General features: G+C 46.2%; 1 non-coding gene across 1 annotated transcript; it reads left to right on the top strand.

Moving 5' to 3' along the window:
- Nucleotides 1–432: 432 nt before the first annotated feature.
- LOC138512717 (U1 spliceosomal RNA) lies at nucleotides 433–596 on the top strand. The gene has a single exon (XR_011281499.1). It is a non-coding gene; the product is annotated as a U1 spliceosomal RNA (small nuclear RNA).
- The last annotated feature ends 11,944 nt before the right edge of the window (nucleotides 597–12,540 follow it).

Below are 12,540 nucleotides of genomic sequence, written 5' to 3'. Positions count from 1 at the left end.
TGACCTAGCCTTTGCCCAAAGAAACAACCCACTGTTAGCAGAAGCCTTCCTAAAAATCATTCTAGAGAGAAAGGGCAGTGAGAGAGGAGGACCTTTTTTCTTTTTGAATCATGGATTATTGTATAGAGGGGACACCACTCCAGATGGCTTGGCTAGAATGCAGCTAATTATACCCAAAACCCATAAGCAGATGGTCCAGGAGATAGCTAATTCTCACCTATGCAAATCTGGGGCCAAGCAGGGCCTGATGATAGACAGGAACTGTGCTACAATGTGCCTCTTCTGCTCGGCTGTGCCTGCCGAAGCTTCCCCCTACACGTGAGACAGGCAGCTCTGCAGATGCTCAGGGCTTCCGGGAGGGCTGGGTCAGGGCCTGCCTTCTCATCCTCACTTCCAGAACAGGTCTAACCCCTGTCCTTCCACTTGCAACTCATACATACCTGGCAGGGGAAAATCTATGATCAGAAAGGCAGATCTCCCAGGGTGAGGCTCATCCATTGCACATATGATTTGCTGACCCCTGCAATGTCCTCAAATGCGGGATACTCGACTGCATTATTTCTGGTAGTGGGGGACAGCGTTCGTGCTTGCCCCTGATTTATTGGTGAAAGAAAGAAAAAGTAATGTGTGCAAGAAGTTTGGTTGCACACAGAGCCTCTGGTCTTGTAGCAGAATTTCTTTTGCTGCAGTCAAGGTGGCCAGCGCTGAGCAGCTCTCGTCCACAGCCCTGATTTATTGGTGAAAGAAAGAAAAAGTAAAGTGAGCGAGTAGGTTTGTTGCACACAGAGCCCTTGGTCTTGCAGCAGAATTTCTTTTGCTGCAGTCAAGAGGGCCAGCACTGAGCAGCTCAGGTCCACAGCATTCACTGGAGGGGTTAAGTGCACAGGTGCCTAACCCCATACTTGTGCACCCCAGGATATTAGGTGGTGCTGTGCCTGTTCCCAATATAACCCCCAGCTACTGTGGGATAGCGGTCCTGCTATCAGCACATGGGGGCTAGTGGGTCCTCTTGCAGATGGGTGATGCCTGTTTTCCAGAGAGTAAAGTTGACAATAGCCGAACGTGTATGCTTTTAATCAGAAAACTGGAGCTGGCACGCTGCATGGTTCTCTAATAGGTAGGTATGTACGCACAAGTGTTGTGATTGGCTGGGCCTAACACCCAATACCGTTAGTCAGCGACAGCTGCTCTCTGAGATTTTTGGTGACCTTGCTGGGTCTGCATGCAATGCTTTTAATCGGAAAACCGGAGTGCAAGTACTCCCCTTTTCAGATTTTGGGTAGAGATGCAGCACTAGAATGGTAATGCATAAGCCCCCCATAAGTGGAATAACAGGTGTTCAATGTTGGTAATCAAGTTTTATAATGCACAAAAATTCTGCAGACCTTGTATAGTTCGATGTGTACATGAAACAAAAACATTATACTTTTTGAAAGTGTGAGAGCGTGATACTTACTGAGAGGTAATCCTGAAGGTAACTTTTCGAATCAGAAGAAAATGGGGTCAATCTGGTAAGAAACTATGGGGGTCATTACAAGTTTGCCAGTCCAGGAACTACGGTATCGATAAGCTTGCCGGTACTGTAGCTCCCAGAACAGCAAACTACGAGTTCTGCTCGCGGGTGCCATTATGTGCGCCAGGTCTGTCCTACCGACCATACCGGCACCCACGAGCAGACCTACCCGGTAGCGGCGGCACTGTTATTAAATACCTGCACCCCGCAATGGGCAATTACCAGGTCCGGCGGGGACAGTATGCCCCGGTAATTGCCCATTACCAAGTGCCCATAAAAAACAACACTGGCGGCAGCCATGCTGGTAATTACCAGCACGGCTACCGCCATAGTCGTAATGAGGCCCTATGTTTTAAGTTTTATGAACAGAACAGTGAAGGAAGAGCAACTGTATAAGAACACGTGCTCTCTGGTGAAATATTCTCACTCTCTCCCCTTCTATTCTGGCTTTCCCTTATCCCTACACCCGCCTAACCGTCCCTGTCCCCCCAGAATGTGATTTCACTCTGTCGTCATGTTGAAATAAAAGGACGGACCCACATAAAAAGGGGATTTGTGTTCATACACTTCCATGATAATGTGGCCCTTGACACACTCCTACATATGATGATCCATTCTTGTATTAAATGTGTGTCATATTACATTGATATAGTAACCATATTTTTCTTAGTGTACTAGGGATACTGCCTTAGGATGCCACTTGTGGTGATGTCACGTGGGGAGGGGTCAAATGACATCACGTCCTGTGATGTCACTTGGGGACAGGGTCAAATGACATCAATTCCTGTGATGTCACTCGGGGGCAGGGGCCTGTGATGTCACTTCCGCTACCCCAGGCATTTTGGTGAAATGACATCCCTGACTACCGTTTTTCTCAAGAGTAGGGTCACCTAAAGAAATCTTAATGGATCAAGGCTCGACATTTATGAGCAAGCTCATTGGAGAAGAGAAGCAGCTATTGCACGTTACCACCCTTAGGACTTCAGTGAACCATGTTATGTTATGTTATGTTATTTTGCATTTATATAGCGCCTTATATACCATTGGTATGGTCTGAAGGCGCTAGTAGGTTGAACGCCCTTGGGAACCGAAGTTCGGGTCAGTAGAGAGAGTAGGGGGAGTCAAAAGGTGCATGTGTGCACCATGTATGTGTGCAGCTGGTGGGGAATTCAAGTGGTAGCTGCTTCTTAGCGGTAGGTGTGGTGGTTGAGATATCAGGAGTATGTGTTCGCTCTGGATGGCTTTATCCAGAACGAGTGTGGCTGCATTAGGCCTGAGGAGGATGCCTGGCTGGGGGTGTGATACCAGCGATGTTTACTTAGAGTGATGTGGAGTGAGCGGGATATGTAGATATGAGAACAGTTATACCGAATGGTGTCATAGTATCTCTGTGTTCTAGTTGAGTGGTGGTGTAAGGGAGAGAGTAAGCGTGGGGTGTGGTAAGATGTGTTTTTCAGACGTTTCCTGCATTCCAAAGCATATTATGTATGTCACGCAGTTGCGTGCGGGTTGGTCTTTTATATGCATTTTTGTTCAAGATTGTATTACACATTCATGTCTGCCCGACAGTGCATATTCATGTACTCTGGTTCATTTTGCGTGCTCAACTCTGTCCTTCATTCTCCAGTGCGGTTCACGCATGCTCTCATGTGTTCCATAATATGCACTTCTGTGCTTCTTGCGCATGCGCTTCGGTCTACCCCGCGGTTGTACTCATGTCTGCCTACGCTTTAATCGGTTCTGTATACTAAACTGCTTTGTTAGCAGTCTGTTTAATTGATCTACACACTTATCTGGTCTCACTGATATCATACATACTATTCTTTGATTCTACGTAGTCGTCCATTCTGCATACTGTTCCGGTCAGCATACACGCTTCTGCGCTTTCCACGTTCAGTCGTTGTTCATTCTCAACTGTTCTCATGTTCTCATGTTCATTCGCTCTCTACATTACTCTGGACTCCACACCTGTCCGTTTCTTCATGCTCATTTGCTCTCCGCACTCATCCGCTCTCCGTACTTATCAGGTTTACGCACTCATGTGCTCTCTGCACCCATCTGCTCTCCAGACCCATCCGTTCTCCACATCTAAATGCAATTGGGTTCAATTTTCAATGAGAGGTTTTTGGGTGCAGGTTCAAATGCAGTTGGGTACGCTTCTAGATTCAATTTTCAACTAGAGGCTAGAGGTTATTGGGCGCAACTTCTAAATGAAGGCTGGAACAATTCTAGCAGTTCTAGATGCAACATTCAAAGGAGGCTATTGTGCGCAGTTTAAATGCAGTTGGGTGCATTTCTAGATTCAACTTTCAGAGAGAGGTTATTGGGCGCAACTTCAAATGCAGTTGGGTACACTTCTAGATTCAACTTACCATTCGAGGCAATTGGGCGCAGCTCTAAATGCAGCAGGGTACTCTTCTAAAAGCATTTGGGTACACTTATAAAATCAACTTACAAAGATGAGCTATTGGGTGCAGCTTCCTATGGAGTTGGGGACGCTTCTAAAAGCAATTCTACCACTCCTAGTTTGAACTTTCAAAAGAGGCTATTGGGCGCAACTTTAATTGCAGTTGGGTGGACTTCTGGATTCAACTTTCAACGAGAGGCAATTCGGCGCAACTTTTAAATGCAGTAGGGTACACTTCTAAATGCAGTTGGGTACATTTCTAAATTCAACTTTCAAGGAGGAGCTATTGGGTGTCACTTCCAAAGCATTTGGGTACACTTCTAAATGCAATTCTAACACTTCGACTTTCAACTTTCAAAAGAGGATATTGGGCGCAGCTTCTAAATGCAGTAGGGTATACATCTAAAAGCAATTGGGTTCATTTCTAAATTCAACTTTCAAAGGGGGGCTATTGGGTGTAACTTCAAATGCAATTGGGAACACTTCTAAGTTCAACTTTCAAGGAGGGGCTATTGTGTGCAACTTCAGATGCAGTTGGGTATACTTCTGAATGCAATTTGGAATACTTCTAGATTCGGTCTTCAAAGAGGGGCTATTGGGTGTAACTTCAAATGCAGTTGGGAACACTTCTAAGTTCAACTTTCAAGGAGATGCTAGTGGGCGCAATTTCAATTGGATACAGTTGGGTACTTTCTAAAGGCAATTGGGAGCAATTCTAACACTTCTAGAATCAACATTCAAAGCGGCTATTGGGCGCAACTTCAAATGCAGCTGGGTGCACTTCTAGATTCGACTTTCAATGAGATGCTATTGGGCGCAACTTCAAATGCAATTGGGTACACTTCTAAATGCAATTGGGTACACTTCTAAATGGAGTCTGGAACAATTCTACCACTTCTAGATTCAACTTTCAAAAGGAGGCTGATGGCCGTTGGGTACACTTCTAAATGCAATTGGGTACACTTTTAAATGGAGTCTGGAACAATTCTACCACTTCTAGATTCAACTTTCAAAAGGAGGCTGATGGGCGCAGCTTCAAATGCAGTTGGGTACACTTCTAAATGCAATTGGGAACACTTCTAAGTTCAACTTTCGAAGGGATGCTATTGGGCGCAAGTTCAATGCAGTTGGGTACTTTCTAAAAGCAATTGGGAGCAATTCTAACACTTCTAGAATCAACTTTCAAAAGAGGCTATTGGGCGCAACTTCAATTGAGGCTATTGAGTCTGGAACAATTCTACCACTTCTAGATTCAACTTTCAAAAGGAGGCTGATGGGCGCAGCTTCAAATGCCGTTGGGTATACTTCTAAATGCAATAGGGTACACTTCTAAATGGAGTCTGGAACAATTCTACCACTTCTAGATTCAACTTTCAAAAGGAGGCTGATGGGCGCAACTTCAATGCAGTTGGGTACACTTCTAGATTCAACTTTCGACTAGAGGCTATTGGGCGCAACTTCTAAATGCGGCAGGGTACACTTCTAGATGCAATTGGGAACAATTCTTAACACTTCAAGATTCAGCTTACAGAAGGAGGCAATTAGGGATTCCAATTAAGTGTGGCATATGCTAACTGTCATTGATTGACATTATATTGCAGGCCTTTGAAAGGTAGGTTAGAGTGGCAGGGGCTTTCTGGGGTAGAGTAATTGCTCTATCCCCCACCTAAGCCAACACTTACGGTTTTGTTGGTGTCTGGTGGCTTCCTTGGCGTCCCCTGCGGACACCTGCAGACACTTCCTGGAGCCGCCTCTGTTGGAGCCGCCCTTGGCCTAGGGGCCCTTAGCCGCAGGGGGCTGCCGGACAGTGGGCTGCCCTGGAAGGAGCAGTAATGAAGGGAGGGAGGCGGGACAGCCAATCAGGGGTGGTGGGCGGGCTGGGAGGCGGGCAGCGAGGGGAAACTAGGAAGGGGAGCCTGGGGAGACACGGGGCAGGGCAGGGCCTGGGGGCTAATTCGGAAACAAATACAATCTCCAAAGGGGCCAAGAGGGACCACGGATGCCGAGGCTCACACTCACCTGCTTCCTCGATGTAAAGAGGAGCGGGTGCGGGTCGCTAGACCCAGGCAGCAGTGTGAGGGCAGCCAATCAGGGGTGGTGGGCAGGCTGGGAGGCGGGCAGTGAGGGGAAACCAGCAAGTGGAGCCTGGGGAGACACGGGGCAGCGCAGGGCCTGGGGGCTGATTCGGAAACAAATACAATCTTCAAAGGGGCCAAAAGGGACCACGGATGCCGAGGCTCACACTCACCTGCTTCCCCGATGGCCTTGAGGAAAGATTGAATAAGATACTGAAGACAATGTTGAGAAAGTTAGTGGAACAGGATGGAAGGTATTGGGATCAAATGGTACCGTGGGCATTATTTGCTATTAGGAAATCCCCTCAGGCTTCTGCAGGCTTTTCCCTGTTTGAATTACTCTATGAAGAGGAAAAATGAGACATTTTTAGACATGTTAAGGTAAACCTGGGAGGAATGAGAGGAAGTCCCAATCCCACTTTCCCAAACTGTACACAGGCTTAAAAATCATATGACTGCAGTAAGATATTTAGTTCAAACCCAAATGGCCAAAGCACAAGAACACCAGAAAACATCATATAATTAAAAGGACACCTTGCGTTATTTTTCTGTACGAATAAAAAAGTCCAAGTCTTACTGCCTACCTCTGAGAATAAACTAATATCTAAATGGTATGGACCATATGAGCTCCTTGAAAAAACATGTCCCTGTAATTAAAAAATGTCCCAACCTGACCATCGATTGAAAACCCAGGTATACCATATAAATCTCCTTAAAGAGTGGAAAGAACACCCCACAGAGTCAACTACCAGCATATTAACATGTCTATTGCCCAATGACTCTGATAGAAAAGAACTTATCCTTCCTAATCTTAGAAACAATCAAAAACAAGACCTGTATGATTTGCTCAGCCAATTTAATGATGTGTTTAGAGAGGAGCCAGGAAGGGTGAAGAGATTTTACCACCATATCCACACCCCTGAAGGGAAAGTGGTACATCTAAAACCTTATAGACTACCCGAGGCAAGGAAAGCCACCATCATCGAGGAAGTCAAGCAAATGCTGGAAATCAATATATTTGTGTTGATTTGAATTTTAAATAATAAAAAGATATTTACATTTACCAACCAGACTGATTCCTGGTTCACTGTGACCCGGGGGGCATTTTGAGATGGGTGTGATAGGAGTGGCATCTCACTCAGAATATTGAACCTATAGACACCATAAATAAGTATTTAATGTGTGCATTACATTTTAGGCGAGACCCAGGTGTGTGCCTGATTGAAATCCTTCACAGATTTTGGGGGCTCGTCCGAGATTCTGAGTTCGAGTTATCACCCGTGACAGTCTAACACAGCATACGAGCCTGCAGGGTACAGACACCTTGTTGGTTGGTGTACGGTGCTACACTGTACAAGCATATCTCAAAATAAATACTCCAAAAATTAGGCCTGTTTGTGAAAGTAAATTTACCCTAAAATAAGTCAAAAGGAAATTGATATTTCCAAAATTGCCATCCTAGTAGAAATGAATATGGCCAGGGAGCACCTTCTGCACAAACTGTTAGTCAGGGGTGAGTGGCCAGAACAGAATGAGCATATCTGGCTACAAGAAATAAAAAAACAGGTCACTGCCAAGGACCTAGATAGATGGCAGGACAAGGGCCCATTACACCAAACTCTTAGTGAACTGTACATGGCCCCAGAAGTAAAAGTGGAGCAGACAACAACTGCCAGAATAGCGGCCTACCTATACCTCCACATAGGAGCAATGCAGGAAAAGCCTGCAGAAAACATAGTTCTGGCAAAGAAGCGAGTGGAAACACTAGAGAAAATCCAAACTAATCTAGACTCTGCAGAGTAAAGGCTACTGAAGAGCCAAGAATCAGAGACAGAAGCTAGGAAGTATCTGACAAAACTGAAAGAAGATCTGGCTCTCCTACAGCAAGATAAGGCAGAGCAAGATACCCAAGTTCAGGCACTGAAAGATGAGTGTCAGGAAAGAGTTGACTCTTTACAACAGAGTCAACAAAAGCTGCACAACAATTTACTTTTAATAGAGTCTGTGCAGAACAGATGGTCGTCATACAAGACCAGATAGACAAACTAAAAAAGGAAAACAATGAATTACTTATTAAAGACATCCACTCTCAAGAGGAATTTGATGAGGAGCGCCATAAATCTAGTGCATTTAAAAAACAAAGGGACCCCTTAGGCCAGGAAGTAGGCCAATTAAAAACTAAGCTAGAGGAAAGAAAGCTGTCCCTCCAGGAGCTCACTGAAGTAAAACCCGAATATGAGAAGCTACTAGAGCACATCAGGCGGGTGGAGAATGCTCTGGAAAAGAATAACCAGACTAATGATGCTAAAACCCAGGAGGCAAATCTCGTCAGCAGAAATTGGCACAGTATTTCCAAACTAGGCAGGAAGCACAGAGAGACAATGAGGCTTTCTGTGAAAAGAATAATAGACTCCACCAGCAGATAGCCATGCAAGAGCAAATCATAATCACTGAGACCAGTAAGGCCTTAATAGAGGAGCAAAAGATACAGATTCTGGCACATCACTAGGGAATAGAGGCTGAAAGAGAAGAGGTAGGGAGGGACAGAGAAACCCATGAGCCTAACATCAGGACCCCTGTAATCAGGGACTCTAACCCCTTCAGTACAATGGACTCTGCCAGCTTCATGTACACTGGCTCATATGAACCAAGGACCATGGGGATTGTAGACTTCAGCAGAATCGGCAACATGGGACTGACAGATCAGCGCCTCCCCGAAATTAATGGACAGGCGTCTCTGTGCAGATCCCAGATGTTAGGGCTAGCCTCTCTTATCAAGAAGACTCCTGTAAGGGGAAAATCAGGGAATTAGATCCTTAAAAATACAACCTACCAAAGGATCAGTTTGTCAAATTTGGTGGGGAACTACAGGAAATCAAGCCCAAAAAGAGTATCCTAAAGACCTCTTCCCAGGTAGGGCAGTGGTGTGGGGGGGTGTACTCTGCCAAACCTGGGAGCAGGGGAGAGTCAGAAGACTCTTCTGAGTGCCACAGGCACCAAGAAACTAGGCCCCACAGTCTGCAAGCCCTTCTTAAGCTTGCAGAATCAGGGAGAGCCTACAGGATCAAATATCCACTTCCTGTAGTAGTGCCTCTGAGTCAGAGGATGAGTGGACTCGGGTGACCAAAACCAAAAAGGCCAACAAAAATAAGAGGGCTCTACTAAAAGATCCCCTGAAGCAGATTAAGGCCATTGGGAGTGTTATAACTCCCTATCACAAAAATGTCAAGTATTCAGTCTGGGAGCATCCAATATGTAAAATGGACATTTTCCCCTGAGTACTTCAGCTTCTTTACGGGGCTGGAGGATCAGAACCACTCAAGATGGTCCACCTACAGGGCAGCCATCTTAAAACATTTTTCTGTCCATAGGAATCTTCAAGAGGCCTGCAAGGCGGCCTACAATATGCAATGTGGGGAAGATCAGGCCCCACAAGAATGTGTACAGGAACTTAAACGTGCCTTTGCGCAGACCACCAGGAGGGTGCGAACACACAGTAGGGAGTTCATTAACACCTTCTTACATGCACTCCCTAAATACATCATGACCCAGCTAGTGAGGGACTTTCACGAGAAGAGATCACTGGACTGGGTCATTCAACAGGAGACCCAAATTTATGAAGTGCAGAAACCTGTTGAGAACAAAAACGCCAATAAAAAACCCAAATCAGCCAACACCCCTGCTGCTCCTAAGGTGGCAGAGGTGAAGGTTGCCCCCATTTTAGATCTGGAAATGGGGGGGCCTAAAAATATACCTATACAGAACTTACTCAACCAAAGGACCAGAAAGCCCTTGGGCCAATCCCAATCAGGTAGTCAGTGAGGTAATCCCACAAATGGGACCCCTAACTCCCCTGATTATATTAGCCCCTGTTACAAGGGCAACAAACCCATCCTGGGGTATGTGTGGACTCCCCCAGCCCAGGGGGGGTCCAACCAAGTAGGCACTGCCCCGGTAAACTTCAATCCTAACTTTCCCCAGGAGGGCAGAAATCCCCCAAATGCCGGGTTGAGCTTCTTTCCCCGGTAACCGCAAAATTTTAACCCACAAAACAACCCTCCTTTCTTTCCCCACTTTCCTGAGCCCAGACAGCCCAATTCAGGAGAGGGGAGGCCAAGGGTGGAGGGTTACCAGAATTATCTCAACCCAGGCTATTATGGGAGAAGGGACAGTTGCTCTTCCAGTGATCCACCTAGGATGGACCAGAGACCCCCGTACTAGCCAGAGCGGGTGCCCCAATTGGAGCGCCAGGTCCAGAACTTGTCCCAAGATCTGGGTCGCATGTTGAGGGCTCAGCAAAACCCTCAGATGAACATGGCGGTTCAGAACCCCTCAAACCAAGGGTCTGGTACTCCAGAGCAATGACAGGGAGAGAACCCCGACAATTCACTGGTCCCAAAGGAGGAGGCACAGGGGGCAGGGGGGTGTAGAGGAAGCTTCCTTCCCCACTTGTGAAAAGCCCCTGGAAACCCAGGAACCGGAACCAAAATCTCCTGCCCCCGAAAGTCTGCAACCTAATGAACAGAGGGTGGGTAGGAGAAATAAAGGACCTAAAAAGACCCATTTTGTGGAGGAGGTTAGTGTCCTCCAATTTGAAGGAGAGGGGTCCTCAGAGGACTCTGGGAAAAGGATCTTCTCCTTCAGGGATGGGGGAACTCCTCCCAAAGAAAAATGGGTCCCAAGAGATCCTAATGAGGACTGGGTAAATGTGGGGACTGAGCTAGAACCGCCCACTATTGAACCCCAGAATGATTGTGTGGAAAATCACACTGCCCAAACCTATTCTGGTGACCGCCTCCAAAAAGGGTGGGGGTGGCCCAGAATCAGAACCAGAACCAGGGGAGCCCAAAACTCCCCAATATCAAACTGCCATATTTTTCTTACAGATCCCCAAGTTCTCACAGAGAATCCTGCCCAAACTACCCCTATGTCAGAAGCAAGAATCAAGAAACTCACCCACCAACTGCCCAAAATACACATTATCTTTGCCCCCTTGAGGAGAAGGAGGGAAGATTTTATGCCCCGGTCCAAGTACAAGGGCAATGTTCATTTTTGGCACTGGTGGATACTGGATCCCAAGCCACCCTTCTGTCAAAGAGAGCCTTTGATCAGCTGAATTCAGGAAGCGGGGAGAGATACCAGATCCCTCTCACCCCTCTTCCTGGACAACTTTAGAACTTCGATGGGAATGAAATTCCTGTCGAGGGGAATGCAGATTTAGAAATTAAAATTGGGCGACACAAGGTGACTCCGGAGGGCACACAATGTTTACTGGAGAATGACATCCTGCGTAGATTGTCTCCCCTAATAGATTGTGTGAACAAGGTCCTCTGGACCCAGACTAACCGACCAATAAAATTAAAACATAGTGTCAACCATGTTAGTTTAAAAGGCACATGCCACATGGTTGAACAAAAACCTGACCAAATTAAGTTCTACTTTCAAAACAACCAAATCCCTGACAGTAATTGCACTAGGACAACAAACTGGCGATGGGAATTCATCTCTATTTCTGAAAATCAATTTTCCTTCCAGTCTCAAGTGGCATTCCACGCTGGAAGGAAATACCCTGAAATTCTATACCAATTCACAAACAGAAAATCCCACTTCCACAGTCCAAAATGATGAGAAACCAGCTCAAAGTTTAGCTGGCATTCAGAAAATTGGGGAACAGTTGTTCATCCCTATTCAGTTAAATGAGGGGAAGGACTCTGTTCTCGCCCTTGTGTACGTGAACAACGGTAAGAGCTTCATCAGCGATGCCACGTTCCGAAAAAATTTGCAAAAGATCCAGCCAGTCCCACCTTTAAATTGATAGACAAATGGGAAATGGACCTGGAAACTCCCAATTCCAAACATCTCCTGCCTAGCAGGTGTATGCTCAAAATGTCCATAGGCAACAAGAGCATAGTCCATAATTGTTGGGTCGTGCGAGATGTCCCTGCCACATTTTATTTAGGCTATGACATTCTCAATCACTTTGCCATTAGTTTTGACCTGATAAACTACAAAGCCTGGTCCCGATTAGCGGGTAATCCCATGGACTTTGATGATCCAAAGAAAACATTTCGGTCAGCTCAATTGCTGCAGTATGCTCAACTAAAATTAAAAGAGGACAGAAACTGCAAAATCCTGAAGCATATGTTCACCTCTATGCCCATCTCCAGCAGCAAGGGTTGAGGTTAAACCCAACACCATGAGTCAATACAGAACACAACACCATTCCAATAGCAGTGGATAACAGCGACCTTAGGAGTATCACTCTGGGCGCAGGCACCATTATTGGAATGGCGGTTGATGACCAACATTTTTCAATAGATATCGGTAATGAACTGATAGGACCAATCCCCAATGACTGTTTTGACAGTGATAGCGACAATGACACAACACCAGCCGGATCTTCACCCGGCATGGGGGGAATTCCCTGGTGTACTCTTCCTGCCCTTATGGTAAGGAAAAGGTGACCTGTGACTTCAGGAGGGATGAGGTGATCTTTCAAGTCCACCAGGACTACCTTCCCCACCTGAAGCCATCAGTCCAAGTCA

Source organism: Ambystoma mexicanum, chromosome 6p, assembly GCF_040938575.1.
Source record: "Ambystoma mexicanum isolate Mex_15411 chromosome 6p, UKY_AmexF1_1, whole genome shotgun sequence".
NCBI classification, from domain to species: domain Eukaryota; kingdom Metazoa; phylum Chordata; class Amphibia; order Caudata; family Ambystomatidae; genus Ambystoma; species Ambystoma mexicanum.
This window is presented reverse-complemented; position numbering and strand designations above follow the sequence as displayed.